Source organism: Elephas maximus, chromosome 19 (genome assembly GCF_024166365.1).
Source record: "Elephas maximus indicus isolate mEleMax1 chromosome 19, mEleMax1 primary haplotype, whole genome shotgun sequence".
Classification (NCBI taxonomy): Eukaryota; Metazoa; Chordata; class Mammalia; order Proboscidea; family Elephantidae; genus Elephas; species Elephas maximus.
The window spans coordinates 18,852,877-18,868,641 of NC_064837.1; the positions used below are offsets into that span (position 1 = coordinate 18,852,877).

General features: G+C 38.4%; 1 protein-coding gene across 8 annotated transcripts in view; it reads right to left on the reverse strand.

Moving 5' to 3' along the window:
- Positions 1–15,765, reverse strand: part of RAP1GAP2 (RAP1 GTPase activating protein 2) — a 233,457-nt gene that overhangs the window by 60,884 nt on the left and 156,808 nt on the right. The gene's annotated exons all lie outside the window — the stretch shown is intronic.

Here is a 15,765-nt window from a genome sequence, read left to right on the forward strand (position 1 = left end):
GGCACCTTAGAAGACAGGCCTGGTGACAAGACAGGCTTCTGAAAGGTCAGAAAACCCTATGGAGCAGTTTTACTCTCCACTCATGGGAGTCACCATAAGTCGAAGTAGGCTGGATGGCAACTAACAACAACTTAGGCACCCCAGGGAAGGGGGATACTTAAAGAACCTGCCCAGTACTATGTTTGCAACTGAAATATTCTTGGGAAATGCAAATCGCTGCCTTCAAATGTCACCATTATTTTTTGGTTGGTTTGTGGGTTTTCTGTGTTCCCCCAAAGAACCAGGCACAGCTTTCCAGATATATCTGGGTTCTGACATATAACCGAACCTCAATTAAAAAAATAAGAAAAAGCTAATATTTGAAAATCTGGATTCACTCAAAATATAAACAGGACGAAAATGTGCTTTATAAAGGGATTCACCATAAGTCTCTAAATTTAGCTTGTTCCCCTGATTCATTTAGCACATTATGAAAGGGCTGAATTTTACTGAACACTTTCCTGCATCCGTTGCAATAATCACAGGGTTCTTAACCTGTTAACCTGGTGGATTCCATTTCTGCTGAACCATCTTTTCAGTCCACAGGGAAACCTCCACTTGGTTCTGATGTATTATTTTTAATATCCTGCTAAAGGTAATGTGTTAATATCTTATTTAGATTTTCATATCTATGTTCAAGAGCAACAGTGGCCTTTTTTATTTTTTTTTTTAGTTTTCTTGTACTTCCTTTGACACATTTTGATATCAAGGTGTTACTCCAGCCTCATAAAATTGCTAGGTAGCTTCTTAATCTTTGAAATAATTTGAATAATATAGGGATTATCTGTTTCTTAAAAGTTTGCTAAAACTCACCTGTGAAATCTATACACCTGCTGTTTTTTTGTGGGGGATACTTTTGGCTATCGATTCTGTTCTTTAATGGTGAATGGTTAGGTCTTATATTCCTTAATGAGTTAAGTTTGGTAATTTTTATTTTTCTATAGGATTATCCATCAAACACATTGGTATAAAGTTGTCTGGTATTCTCTTATGACAGCATCTCTATCTATAGTTGTGTCCCCTCCTTTATGGCTATAATACTATTTGTTTGTATTTTTTCTTTTTCCTGATCAGCCTTAGCTGGAAATTTATCTATTTTATTAGTCTCAAAAAAAAAAAAAAAAATTTTTTTTTTTTTTTTTCAAACAGATAAACCGAAAAACCAAACCCATTGCCCTTGAGCCAATTCCAACTCATAGCAACCCTAGAGGACAGAGTGGAACTGCCCCAGAAGGCTTCCAAGGAGAAGCTAGTGGATTCAAACTGCCGACCTTTTTGGTTAGCAGCCACAGCTCTTAACCACTGGGCCACAAGGGCTCCCCTCAAACAGAGAGCTTTTCTTGATCATCTCTATTCTTTTTTAAATTTTTGCTTTCTATTTCACTAACTTGTTCTTGTATTTTTAATATCCTTCCTTCTGTTTTCTTTGGGTATATTCTTTTCTATTCTATTTTTAACTTCCCGAGCTTTGTGCTTACTCATTTGATCTTCCCTTCATTTTTTACAAATGCACTTAAAATTCAGCATGTCTCCCTAAGTACCACTTTAGCTACATCCCACACATTTTGATAGGTAGTATTTTCATTGCTGCTTAGTGCTAAATATTTTGTCAGTTCTTTTGTGACTTCTTCCTTGGCCCATGAGTTATTTAAGAGTTTTCTTTTTTAATTTTCCAAATGTATGAATTTTTTTCTTCAGTCTTTTAATTGTTGAGTTCTAATTTAATTGTCTTATATTCAGAGAGCATGAGCCACATAATAATTACTTAAATTTGTTGACTTAATATGTGGACTTTTTTTCCACATTCCATGTGGGTTTGGAACTCCTATTGAGTGCAAGAATATATGTTATAAGATCAAATGTGTTAATTGTATTGTTCAAATTCTTCTATATGCTCATAATTCTCTGTCTGCTTGATCCATCAGCTTCTGAGAGATGTGTCAAAATCTCTCTGTCCATTGAGAATTTGTCTATTTCTCCTTTTATTTCTGTCAGGTTTTGCTTTTCTTTTTTAATTCAAAACCCACTGCTATTGAGTCGATTGTGACTCAGTTACCTATAGGACAGGGTAGATCTGCCCCAGAGGGCTTCCCTAGGCTGTGATCTTTATAGAAGCAGACTGCCACATCTTTCTCTCTCGGAGTAGCTGGTGGGTTCGATCACCAACCATTTGGTTAGCAGCTGAGTGCTTTTTTTTTAAAACCACCAAGGCTCCCGCCCCTCCCTACCCCTGTACCTCATGGACAGTCACCATGCCTCTCTCAGTGGAGGCTTGCATGTTGCTATAATGCCAAACAGGTTTCAGCAGAGCTTCCAGACTAAGATAGACTAGGAAGAAAGGCCCAGCAGTCTACTTCCAAAAAATCAGCCAATGAAAACCCTATGGATCGCAACAGTCCAATTCATAACTGATCATAGAGATGGCAGAGGACCAGGCAGCATTTTGTTCCACTGTGCATGGGATCACCATGAGTCAGGGGGTAACTTCAATGACAACTAACAACAACATGCTTTTTTTTTTTTAATTCAAAACAAACTCATGACCGTTAGATTTTCTGGATCGACTGTCCTCTCTATCATCATGTAGGTTGAGGTTCTTAGGGAGCCCAGCTGTTGTTGTTAGGTGCCATCAAATCGATTTCAACTCAACGACCCTATGTACAACAGAATGAAACACTGCCCAGTCCTGCGCCATCCTCACAATCGCTGCTATGTTTGAGCCCATTGTTGCAGCCCCTGTGTCAATCCATCTCATTGAGGGTCTTCCTCTCTTTCACTGACCCTCTACTTTACCAAGCATAATGTCCTTCTCCAAGGACTGGTCCCTCCTAATAACATGTCTGTCTTAGTCATCTAGTGCTGCCTTAACAGAAATGCCCCAAGTGGCTGGCTTTAACAAAGAGAGATTTATTTCCTCAGAGTAAAGTAGGCTAAAAGTCCAAATTCAAGGCATCAGCTCCAGGGAAAGTCTTTCTGTCTCTGTCGGCTCTGGAAGAAGGTCCTTGTCCTCAATCTTCCCGTGGTCAAGGAGGTTGTCAGGCACAGAGATCCCAGGTCCAAAGGACGTGCTTTGCTGCTGCTGCTGCTTTCTTGGTGGTATGAGGTCCCCCTGTCTCTCTGCTTGCTTCTGTCTTTTATATCTCAAGAGATTGCTTCAAGACACAATCCAATCTTGTAGTCCTGCCTCACTAATAAAACTCCCACCCATACTCCCTCATTAACATCACAGAGGCAGGATTTACAACACATAGGAAAATCACACAATACCAGGAATCATGGCCCAGCCCAAATGATACACACATTTTTAGGAGGACATAATTCAATCTATGACAAGGTCCAAAATATGTGAGATGAAATCTTGCCATCCTTACTTCTAAGGAGCGTTCTGGCTGTACTTCTTCTAAGACAGATTTGTTCTTTCTTCTGGCAGTCCACGGTATATTCAATATTCTTCACCAACATCATCATCCAAAGGCATTGATTCTTCTTTGGTCTTCCTTATTCACTGTCTGGCTATCACAGACATATGAGGCAATTGAAAACACCACGGTTTGGGTCAGGTACACCTTGGTCCTCAAAGTGACGTCTTTGCTTTTTAACACTTGAAAGAGGTCTTGTGCAGCAGATTTGCCCAACTGCAATACGTCCTTTGATTTCTTGACTCCTGCTTCCATTGGCGTTGCTTGTGGATCCAAGCAAAATGAAATCCTTGACAACTTCAATCTTTTCTCCATTTATCATGATGTTGCTTATTGGTCCAGCTGTGAGGATTTTTTTTTTCTTTATGTTGAGGTGCAATCCATAATAAAGGCTGTAGTCTTTGATATTCATCAGTAAGTGTTTCCAAGTCCTCTTCATTTCCAGCAAACAAGGTTGTGTCATCTGTATATCACAGGTTGTTAGTGAGTCTTTCTCCAATCCTGATGCCCCATTCTTCTCCATATAGTTCAGTTTCTCAGATTATTTGCTCAGTATACAGATTGAATAAGTACAGTGAAAGGATACAACCCTGATGCACACCTTTCCTGACTTTAAACCATGCAGTATCCCCTTGTTCTGAACAACTGCCTCTTGATCTATGTACAGGTTCCAAATGAGCACAATTAAGTGTTCTAGAATTCCCATTCTTTGAAATGTTATCCATAATTTGTTGTGATCCACACAGTTGAATGCCTTTGCATAGTCAATAAAACACAGGTAAACATCCTTCTGATATTCTCTGCTTGCAGCCAAGATTCATCTGACATCAGCAATGATATCCCTTATTCCACATCCTCTTCTGAATCTAGCTTAAAGTTCCCTGTCAGTGTACTCCTGCAATCTTTTTTTAATTATCTTCAGCAAAATTTTACCTGTGTATGATATTAATGGTATCACTCGATAATTTCCACATTCTGTTGGATCACCTTTCCTTTGAATGGGCACAAATATGGATCTCTTCCAGTCGGCTGGTGTCTTAGTCATCTAGTACTGCCATAAAAGAAATACCACAAGTGAATGGCTTTAACAAAGAGAAATTTATTTTCTCACAGTCTAATGGGTTACGAGTCCAAATTCAGGGAATCGGCTCCAGGGGAAGGCTTTCTCTCTCTGTGGGCTCTGGAGGAAGGTCCTTGTCCTCAATCTTCCCCTGGTTGAGGAGCTTCTCAGGCACAGTGACTCTGGGTCCAAAGGACGTGCTCTGTTCCTGGTGCTGCTTTCTTGGTGGTATGAGGTCCCCCCACTCTCTGCTTGCTTCCCTTTCATCTCTTGAGAGATAAAAGGTGGTGCAGGCCACATCTCAGGGAAACTCCCTTTACACTGGATCGGGAAGGTGACCTGAGTAACGGTGGTGTTACAATCCCACCCTAGTCCTCTTAACATAAAATTACAACCACAAAATGGAGGACAGCCACATAATACTGGGAATCACGGCCTAACCAAGTTGACACATGTTTTTGGGGGGGACACAATTCAATCCATGACAGTTGGCCAGGTAGCTGTCTTCCAACTTTCTTGGCCTAGACAAGTGAGGGCTTCCAGTGTACTATCTGTCGAAACATCTTAATTGGTATCTGTCAATTCCTGGAGCTTTGTTTTTAGCCATTGCCTTCAGTGCCACTTGGACTTCCTCCTTCAATACCATCGGTTCTTGGTCATATGCTACCTCCTGAAATGGTTGAATGTTGACCTTCTTTTTGGTACAGTGACTCTGTGTATTCCTTCCATCTGTTTTGGATGCTTCCTCCTTCGTTCAATATCTTCCCCATAGAATCCTTCAATATTGAAACTCAAGCCTTGAATTTTTTCTTCAGTTCTTTCAGCTTGAGAAATGCTGAGCATGTTCTTCCCTTTTGGTTTTCTAACTCCAGGTATTTGCACATGTTATTATAACACTTCACTTTGTCTTCTTGAGCTGCCCTTTGAAATCTTCTGCTCAGCTCTTTTACTTCATCATTTCTTCCATTTGCTTTAGTTACTCTACCCTCAAGAGCAAGTTTCAGTCTCTTCTGACATCCATTTTGGTCTTTTCTTTCTTTCCTGCCTTTTTAATGACCTTTTGTTTTCTTTATGTATGATGTCATCCCACGACTCATCTGGTCTTCAGTAATTGGTGTTCAATGTGTCAAATCTATTCTTGAGATGGCCTCTGAATTCAGGTGGATATACTGAAGGTCACATTTCGGCTGTCATGGATTTTTTTTTTCATTTTCTTCAGCTTCAACTTGAACTTGCACATGAACAATGGATGGTCTATTCCACAGTCAGCCCCTGGTCTTATTCTGAGTGATGATATTGAGCTTTTCCATCATCTCTTTCCACAAATCTAGTTGATTTGATTCCTGTGTATTCCAACTGGCGAGGTCACCATTTATGTTATTGAAAAAGTATATTTCCAGTGAATAGGTTGTTGGTCTTGCAAAATTCTATCACGTGATCTCCAGTGTCATTTCTATCACCAAAGCCATATTTTCCCACTACTGATTCTTCTTCGTTTCCAACTTTCGTATTCCAATCACCAGTAATTATCAATGCACCTTGATTGCATGTTTGATCAATTTCAGACTGCAGGAGTTGGTAAAAATCTTCAATTTCTTCATCTTTCGCATTCATGGTTGGTGCATAAATTTGAATAACAGCAACAAAAGGCATCTGTCCCTGTCCAGGTTCTGTACAAATTAAGAAACAAACAAAAACTAAAGAGTAAGGCAGTTGGGAGTCAAAATTACTCCTTTATTATTGACAAAGGCCAAGTGGAAGCACATGCTAATATGAAGATGAAATGGGTCTTCTAGCTAAACCATAGAATTAGCCAAATTTACCTACTCAGTGCTAGGCAGTGGCAGGCCTCTGCCTGTGAGGTCTGCTGAGGGGAGACTTACAGAATTGGGTGGGGGGCAGAGGAGACGCCCTAAGGGTAGCTAACTCCAAGAGAAAAAAGGAGAAAAGATTGAAATTGTTAAGGACCTCATTTTAGTTGGACCCACAATCAACAGCCACGGAAGCAGCAGTCAAGAAATCAAACACCGCACTCCACTGGGTAAATCTGCTGCAAAGGACCTCTTTACAGTGTTGAAAAGCAAATATGTCACCTTGAAGACTAAGGTGCGCCTGACTCAAACCATGGTATTTTCAATCACATCATATGCATCTGAAAGCTGGACAATGAATAAGGAAGACTGAAGAAGAGTTGACACCTTCGAGTTGTGGTGTTGGCGAAGAATATCGAATATACACCATGGACTGCCAAAAGAACGAACAAATCTGTCTTGGAAGAAGTACAAACAGGATGCTCCTTAGAAGCAAGGATGGGGAGACTGTGTCTTATATACTTTGGACGTGTTGTCAGGAAGGATCAGTCCCTGGAGAAGGACATCATGCCTGAAAGTACAGGGTCAGTGGAAAAGAGGACGACCCTCAACAAGGTGGATTGACACAGTGGCTGCAACAATGAGCTCAAGCATAACAACGATTGTAAGGATGGTGCAGGACCAGGCAATGTTTCGTTCTGTTGTGCATAGGGCCGCTATGAGTCAGAACTGACTCAACGGCACCTAACAACAACAACAACATAAGGGCCTCTAGCATTGACACTACTTTTTGTTTTATGATCTTTATAGTTTTTGGTTTTATATTTAGATCTTTGATCCATTTTGAATTAGTTTTTTTGTATGGTGTGAAGTATGAGTCTTGTTTCATTTTTTACAGATGGACATCCAGTTCTGCCAGCACCATTTGTTAAAAAGACTATCTTTTCCCCCACTTAATGGGCCTTTGTCGAACATCAGGTGACTGTAGGTGGGTGGATTTACATCTGGGTTCTCGATTCTGTTTCATTGGGCATTGTGTCTGTGATTGTACCAGTACCAGGCTGTTTTGACTACTGTACCTATATAGTAGGTTCCAAGGTCAGTTAGTGTGAGTCATCCAACTTTATTCTTTTTCTTCAATAGTGCTTACTTATCTGGAGCCTCTCCTTTCCATATAAAAGTTAATGATTAGTTTTTCCATCCCTTTAAAGAACACTGTTGGTATTTGGATCAGGATTGCATTGTATTTGTAGATTGCTTTGGGTAGAATTGTCATTTTCACAATGTTAAGTCTATCCATGAGCATGGTATGTTTTTCCATTTATAGATCATTTTTGGTTTCTTGCAGTAGTGTTTTGTAGTTTTCTTTGTATAGGTCTTTTACACCCTGGTTAGATTTATTCTAAGTATTTTATTTTTTAAGGGCTATTATAAATCGTATTGCTTTCCTGATTTCCTTTTCATAGTTCTCTTTATCAGTGTACAGGAATCCAAGATAAACGTACAAAAATCAGTTGGATCTTTCTATTAGTTCCAGTGGTTTTCTTGTGGAGTCCTTTGGGTTCTCTGTGTATAGTATCATATCGTCTACAAATTGAGAAAGTTTTACTTCTTCCTTACCAATTTGGATGCCTTTTATTTCTTTTTCTTGTCTTATTGCTCTAGCTAGGACTTCCAGCACAATGTTAGATAGGAGTGGTGATAAAGGGCATCCTTGTATTGTTCCTGTTCTCAAGGGGAATGTTTCAGCCCTTCTTAATTAAGAATGATGTTGGCTGTTGGTTTTGTATAGATGTCCTTTATTATTTTCAGGAATTTCCCTTCTGTATCTATTTTATTGAGAATTTTTACCAGGAATTGGTGTTGGACTTTATCGAATGCCTTTTCTGCATCGACTGGGATGACAATGTGATTCTTCTATTTTACTTATTTTTTTTTTGGTGGATTACATTGACTGACTTTCTAATGTTGAACCAATCTTGCATACCTGGTATGAATCCCACTTGGTCATGGCATTTTTTTTTAATGATGCTGAATTCTATTGGCTAGAATTTTGTTGAGAATTTTTGCATCTATATTCTTGAGAGATATTGGTCTATAATTTTCTTCTTTGTGTGATGTCTTTGTCTAGTTTCGATATCAGGGTTATGCTGCCTTCATAGAATGAATTTGGAAGTATCCTTTCCTTTTCTATGTGCTGAAATAGTTTGAGTGGTACTGGTGCAAGCTCTCCTCTGAATATTTGGTAGAATTCTCCTGTGAAGCCATCTGGGCTAGGGCTTTTTTATGTTGGGAGTTTTTTTGTTTTTGTTTTTTGTTAACCTTTCCAATCTCTTCTCTTGTTATGGGTCTGTTCAGATTTTTTTATCTCAGTGTGTTAGTTTAGGCAGGGAGTATGTTTCTAGAAATTTGTTCATTTCCTCTAGGTATTCAAATTTGTCAGGGTATAGTTTTCATATTACTCTGTTATAATCCTTTTTATTTCAGTTGGGTCTGTTGTAATGTCCCCCATTTCTTATCTGAGTTATTTGCAACCTCTCTTGTTTTTTCTTTTGTCAGTTTGGCCAATGGTTTGTTAATTTTGTTGATCCTTTCAAAGAACCAACTTTTTGGGTTGTTTTTTAATTCTTTCTACTGTTTTTCTATTCTCTGTTTCATTCATTTCTGCTCTGATCTTTATTATTTCCTTTCTTTTGCTGTTCTATTTGTTCAAGTTGTATAGCTAATGTTTTGATTTGGGCCCTTTCTTCTTTTTTGACATATGCGTCTATTGCTATAAATTGGCTTCTGAGCACTGCCTTTGCTGTGTCCCAGAGGCTTTGCTAGGATGTGTTTTCATTCTCGTTTGATTCTAGGCATTTTTTTTTTCATTCCTTCTTTGATTTCTTCTATTACCCAGTGGGTTTATTTTTTTTAATTGTACTTTACATGAAGGTTTACAGAACAAACTAGTTTCTCATTAAACAATTAGTACACATATTGTTTTCTGACATTGGTTACCAATCCCACGACATGTTAACACTCTCTGTTCTCAACCTTGGGTTCCCTATTACCAACTTTCCTGTCCCCTTCTGCCTTCTAGTCCTTGTCCGTGGGCTGGTACACCCCTTTAGTTCTCATTTTGTTTTATGGGCCTATCTGACTCAGTGGTTTTTAAGCAAGGTGTTATTCAGCCACTTCTCACCTTTGATTGGAGCATTTAGTACACTTGCATTCACTGTAATTACTGATTAGCAGTGACTTACTTCTGTCATTTTGTTTTTTTGTGCGCCCAAGCCTTCTTTGTGTTTTTCCTTTACTACTTATTGCTTTTGTGTTTTGTTGGTATATTGTAGTGAGCCTTTTTGGTTCCTTTCTCCTTTCCTTTTGTGTATTTTGTACATATGTTCTTAGCAGTTACCATGAATATTATATTTAGCAGCTTGTATTTGTAACATTCTAGGGTAAGTTGGTACCAACTTAACTTCAATAACGTACAAAAAAATTCTGTATCTTTACCACTCCTCCTCCCCTTTGCCGTTGTTATCACTGATTATCTCTTTATATTTTACGTACCCTGTAATATAATTCTACCCTTGCTTTTTATATATTTGTTATTAAAAATATGAAAGACAAAACATTTAGAATTATCAAGTATGAATACCTTATTACTAGCCCTTACACTTGTCCATGCATTTCTCATTATTAGGGATCTTTCTTTCTATGTATACCTTTGAATTACTTTCTAGTGTCTTTTACCTTCCATCTACAGAACTCCCGTTAGTATTTTTTGCTGGGCCCGTCTGGTGGATATGAACTCTCTCAGCTTCTGTCTGTCTGGAAATGTTTTAATTTTACCCTTATTCTTGAAGGATAGTTTTACTGGGTATAGTATACTTGGTTGACACTTCTTTTCTTTCAGCACTTTAAATATATCATTCCATTGCCTTCTGGCCTCCAAAGATTCTGAGGAGAAATCGGCACTTAATCTATTGGGGATTCTTTGTATGTGACTCTTTGCCTCTCTCTCACTGCTTTCAGGATTCTCTGTTGTCACTTTTTGAGAGCCTAACTATGATGTATCTTGGTATAGACCTCTTTGGTTTTATTCTGCTTGGGGATCTTTGAACTTCTTGGACTTGTAGATTTATGTCCTTCATTAAATTGGGGAAATTTTCTGTCATTATGTCTTTAAATATTCTTTCTGTCCATTTCTCTCTCTCATCTCCTTCTAGAATTCCCATGATGAATATATTAGGTCTCTTGTTGTTGTCCCATAATTCCATTAAACTGTGCTCAACTTTCCTGAGCTTTCGTTCTTGTTGCTTTTCAGTGTCTGTAATTTTAACTATCTTAACCTCTAATTCACTGATTCTTTCTTCTGCCTTATTAAATCTGACGGTAAGTCCTTCTACTGTGTTTTTCTTGTTAGTCTCTTTCAGTTGCAATGTTTTTTTTTTTTTATATCGACATTTTGTTCTTGCATAGCTTTCCTTATTTCTTTTAGCTTTTTTCTACATTTTTCCTTCGTTCTTTAATTATGTTTAACGTTGTATGGTATTCTTCCTATTTTTATTATTTGGTCATCCCTCAATGCACTTTAACTCCCTTTTTGTCATGTTCATTTGGATGGGCCATTGTTTCTCTGTTCTTTGTGTGTCTTGTGATTTTTTGTTGGGGCACTGGAATTTTCAAGAGTATTAACTTTCTCATTTTTCCCCAATATTTGTTATTTTTGCCTGTAAAACTTTCTGCACAAAATTCTTAAACAGGCAGAGCCTTTGGCCTTTGCTTACCGTTTCCTCTCCTTCTCTGTGATAGCTCCTTCTCCCTCCCTGGTTTAATTAGGATTCAAAAGCTCCAGGTCTCAGTTTTCAACTTTCAATCTCTCCCAAACACACCAGAGAACACACTGTGGTCAGTCTGTCCACCAGTTGACACCAACACTCAGGGCAAGCTTTCATCCTTTGGTTTTTCCCTAGGCTTCCATCCCTGCTCTGTGGGGACTGCTTATGTCTGAGCTAGCATTCAGGCAAAGTACAGGCAGGTTTTCCTCTGAGGGGGCTGGCACTCCCCCAGAAGGACCTCCAAGAGATCTGTCTCATTGGTTTCAGCATACCACTGGCTCCGCGGTGGTTGGAGGAGCAGTCTCCAATTAGGCAACACACCTCCTGACTCCACGGTAGGGAACCCTCCGTAGGAGTTCATATCAGTCCAGCAGCTGACAGTTACAAGTTGGATGAGGGGCTGTCACACTCCAAACAGACCCCCAGAGAGGTCTGCCTTATTATTATCAAAGCCACACCATAATATGTTAGCTGTGGGTGTAGCCTCCACTCAAGATGCCTGGATCCTAGCACACAGCAGCTTCAGTCATCAGTCCTCAGCACTAACTAGAAGCGGGAGCAGACGGACCCAAACTGACCCCCAAGGAGATCTGTCCTGTTGGGTTTTGGAGGCCTGAGCTAACTATAGGAGCAGGATCCACTGCAGGGGTCTTCTGTAGCAATTTGCAAAAGCCTAGCAACCAACAATTGCTAGGTGGGAAAGGGGATGCTACTATCTGGTCAAATCCCCATGGAGGTCTGCCTTGCTGCCATCGGAGTCCCCTCAGTAGCTTGCTGGCTGTGAGTGCAGCTTCCACCCAATACTCCTGCTTCCTAGCACACAGCAGCCTCAGTCAGCACTCCTCAGTGCCAATTGGAAGTGGGGGCAGACTAACCCTAACTGACCCCCAGGGAGGTTTGTCATGTTGGCTTCAGAGGCCAGAGCTGTGGGTTGAGCAAGGAGACAGGTAGACTGCTGACTATGGGAGCCAACTCCACTGTTCAGGCCTTCTGTAGCAATTCACAGCAGACTTGCAGCCAACAGAGTCTGGGTGGGGAGATGCTAGCACGTTTTAAACAGACCTCCGGGAGGTCTTTCTTATTGCTATCAGAGCCCCCTGTAGTATGTTGGCTGTGGGTGTAGCCTCCACTAAAGATGCCTGCTTCCTAGCACAGAGTAGCCTCAGTCAGCAGTCCTTGGCACCAACAGGAAGGGGGCACAAACAGACTGAACTGACTCCCTGGGAGGTCTGTCCTGTTGATTTCAGAAGCCTGAGCTATGGAGTGCCTAGGGAGGCAGGTAGAGTGTTGACTATGAAAGCAGACTCCACTGCACGGGCCTTCTGTAGCTTTTCACAGTAGGCTTGCAGTCAACAGTGTCCAGATGGGGAGGTGCTGGCACACTCCAAATGGACTCCCAGGAAGGCCTGCCTTGTTGATTTTAGAGCAGAAGCTTGGAGTCCTGTCTCTTTGTACAGTTAGGGAAGCAGGCTCCTTTTCTGGGGTCACTTCCCCAGTTCACAGCAGCTGGTGGCCCGCATGGCTGGGGGGAGGGGCAGAGACAGTGGGAGAAGAGATCTTCCTGCCGTATGTGACTCATTGTTGATTCGTTGATTCTTGCCTGCCTGCAGTTCCCAGCTGCTTTCCTTTCCTCCCTGACTCAGAGTCCCTCAAAGCGGAGCACCGCACCGTTTCCTTGTTGTATTTGTGAGGGAGGGTTGGAATGATGGTCTGTTTACACCGCCATCTTTCAGGATTCTCCATGTTTTTCTTTTCTCTTGAACAGTTTAAAAAGCACTAAATCTGTTCTTGAAAGTTTAAAATACCTGCCTAAAAACCATCTAGATCGAGAAAGTTTTGGAGAGATAATTCTTTGATAACTTTTTCAATTTATTCCATAGTTATTGATCTGCTCATGTTTTGGGGTGTGTGTGTGTGTGTGTGTGTGTGTGTTTTACCCTCATGTTGAGTTACATCCTACAAAGTCATCTGCTCCAAATAAAATTTTCAATTTAGTACTATGGGTTAAACATATAGCATCCATTAGTAATTGTTTAATCTTTTTCACATCTGTGATTATATGCCTTTTTTTATGCCTACTTTTGTGGTTTTTTTTTTGTGTGTGTGTATTTTTCCCCCTTTTATATATATTTAACTAGCTAGATAGTTACCTATTTTGTTGTTTTGTTTCCAAAAAGAAGTAGCTCAGATTTATTTATCAAGTCTAGTGTTCTTTTTTTTTTAACTTCTAATTAATTTATTTCTGCTTTAATCTTTGTCAATTCCTTCCTCTTACTATTTTTTTAGGTAACAATATTGATGACAATAACAATACAAGCTAGCATTATCGGGTAGCTATTTTTTTTTTTTATAATGTCAGGCCCTGACACATAATAAGCACTCGACAATTTTAAGGCAGATATTCACTAGTTATTATCATCACCACTTAGTGAATGAAAGCACTGAGGCACAAAGAGGTTACTAACAATGACAACTCACAAATATCATTCTTTCTTATTTAATTAGAAAACACTGAAGGCAACTGAATTTTCTTCAAAGTACAACTTTAGACACAGCCAATAAGCTTTTATATATAATATTATAAATGTCACTTTTTATAAATATTCTATAACTCAATTCCTCTTTGGCTAAAAGTTATTTAGGAAAGTTTGAGATTGCTTATTCCTAAGTAGCTAAGTGTGTTTTAAAAAACATTCTTTTGTTATTAATTTCTAGTTTTATTATCAAATCATAAGTGAATATATCTGGTGAAGTGTCTGTTTTTTGAAGTGTTTTTAGATTGTTTTGTGGCTCAAAAGACTGGTTGCTAAATTCACCCGCCATCAAGAATTACCTGCAAGATGTTTAAAAATAGAAATTTCAAGTAACTATCTAATAATAAAAGGATCAAAGATTATGAATAGACAGGTGACAGAAAAAAATACATGTGTTCCTTAAATATATGAAGAAATACCCAACATCATTCATCAGAAAGGCAAAAATACAAGTGCTTGACAACGAATTCTGTTGGAGAAGCTTTGGAAAAATAGGCACTCTCATACATTGCTGGTGAAAGTTCAAATTTATACAGCCCCTACAGAGGCTAATTTGGCAATATCTACTAAAATACAAACACATTCATGTATTGGCCCAGCCATCTCACTTTGGAGAATTTATCTTAATCTGTACAAATTGACATCTCTAGAAGGTAATTCATTGCATTATTATTTGTAATACCGAAAGACTGCCAATGGCCATCAATAGGGGATCAATTGAATAAATTATTTCACATCCATGCAGTGGAATACTATGTGAAGAAAGTAAGTAGAATTAAGAGTCTGTCTATGTACTAATACAGAAAGATCTCTAAGATATATTGTTAAGAGAAGCAAGTTACAAAACTGTGTTCTACAGGATGCTACATTTTGTGTTAGACAGGGGAGAAAATAAGAATATACATTCTTATTTATATATAAGAATGTATATTCTTATTTTAAAATCTTTATATATCTTATATATTTATATGTGTGTGTGTTTTTTTTAATGGTTGAGGCATTTGCTTTGTTTTGAAGTTTCAAGATGATTCTGATGTAGCAGGTTCACAGAAAACCACTGATGTACTATGCAAGCAATTTGTGTAAATATTTCATAGCTACCTGAAAAAGAAGCAGAAATCTCTGTTTAGAGGATCAAAGTTTGACAGCTAGATATAGATACACATAAAGATAAATATATAATTGACATAAATAATATTAATGAGATTATCCATATCTTTTCCCTTCTTAGTCTAGTTGATCTGTCAAGTAATGAGGAATGTGTTAAAACCTGGCACTAAAATTGTATTCTGTGAGTTTTTCCCTATTTCAATCACTAAATATGCATGTGTGTATATATGTGTGTGTGTATATATATATACACGATATAAAGTTTTATAAAATATCTTCATGTGATTCACCTTTTATGAATAGACAATAGCTCTCTTTGCCAGTGATTGTTTTTGTTTAACTTTTTTTAATTGTGTTTTAGGTGAAAGTTTACAGAGCAAATTAGTTTTTCATTCAAAAATTTATACATAAATTGTTTTGTGACATTGGTTGAAACACACTAATTGCTTTTTTGCATTTAATTCTACATTTCTATATTAATATTGCCAACTTTGCTTTCTTCTTGTATTTTCTTCTTAAGTATTCTGAGTTACTTCTTAAATGTGTGTGAGTGTGTATACACATACATACATAAACATATATGTGTGTGTGTGTATACATACACACACACACACATGCATATTTGTAAGTTTTTTTTTTTGGGTGGGGGGATGACCCAAACTGAGAATCTTTGCTGTTTAATAGTGGAATTTAATTCATTTATATTTTTTTTAGTGGTTGGGTTATATGTATTACAATCACATATACCCACTCATTTCTGTCATCATATTTATTTATAATTCCTTTATTTTCTTTTTCTATATGTAGAAGTTTTCTTTGTCTTCCTTTATAATTTGGAACATTTTCATTCTACCAGTGATCTTATATCTATGAAATACTAAATTTTCATTATAAAATGTCCAGCTATTAGTTTCCTTTCATTGGTTTTGCCTCATACTGGACAAGTCATTTTGATTTGCAGCTTTA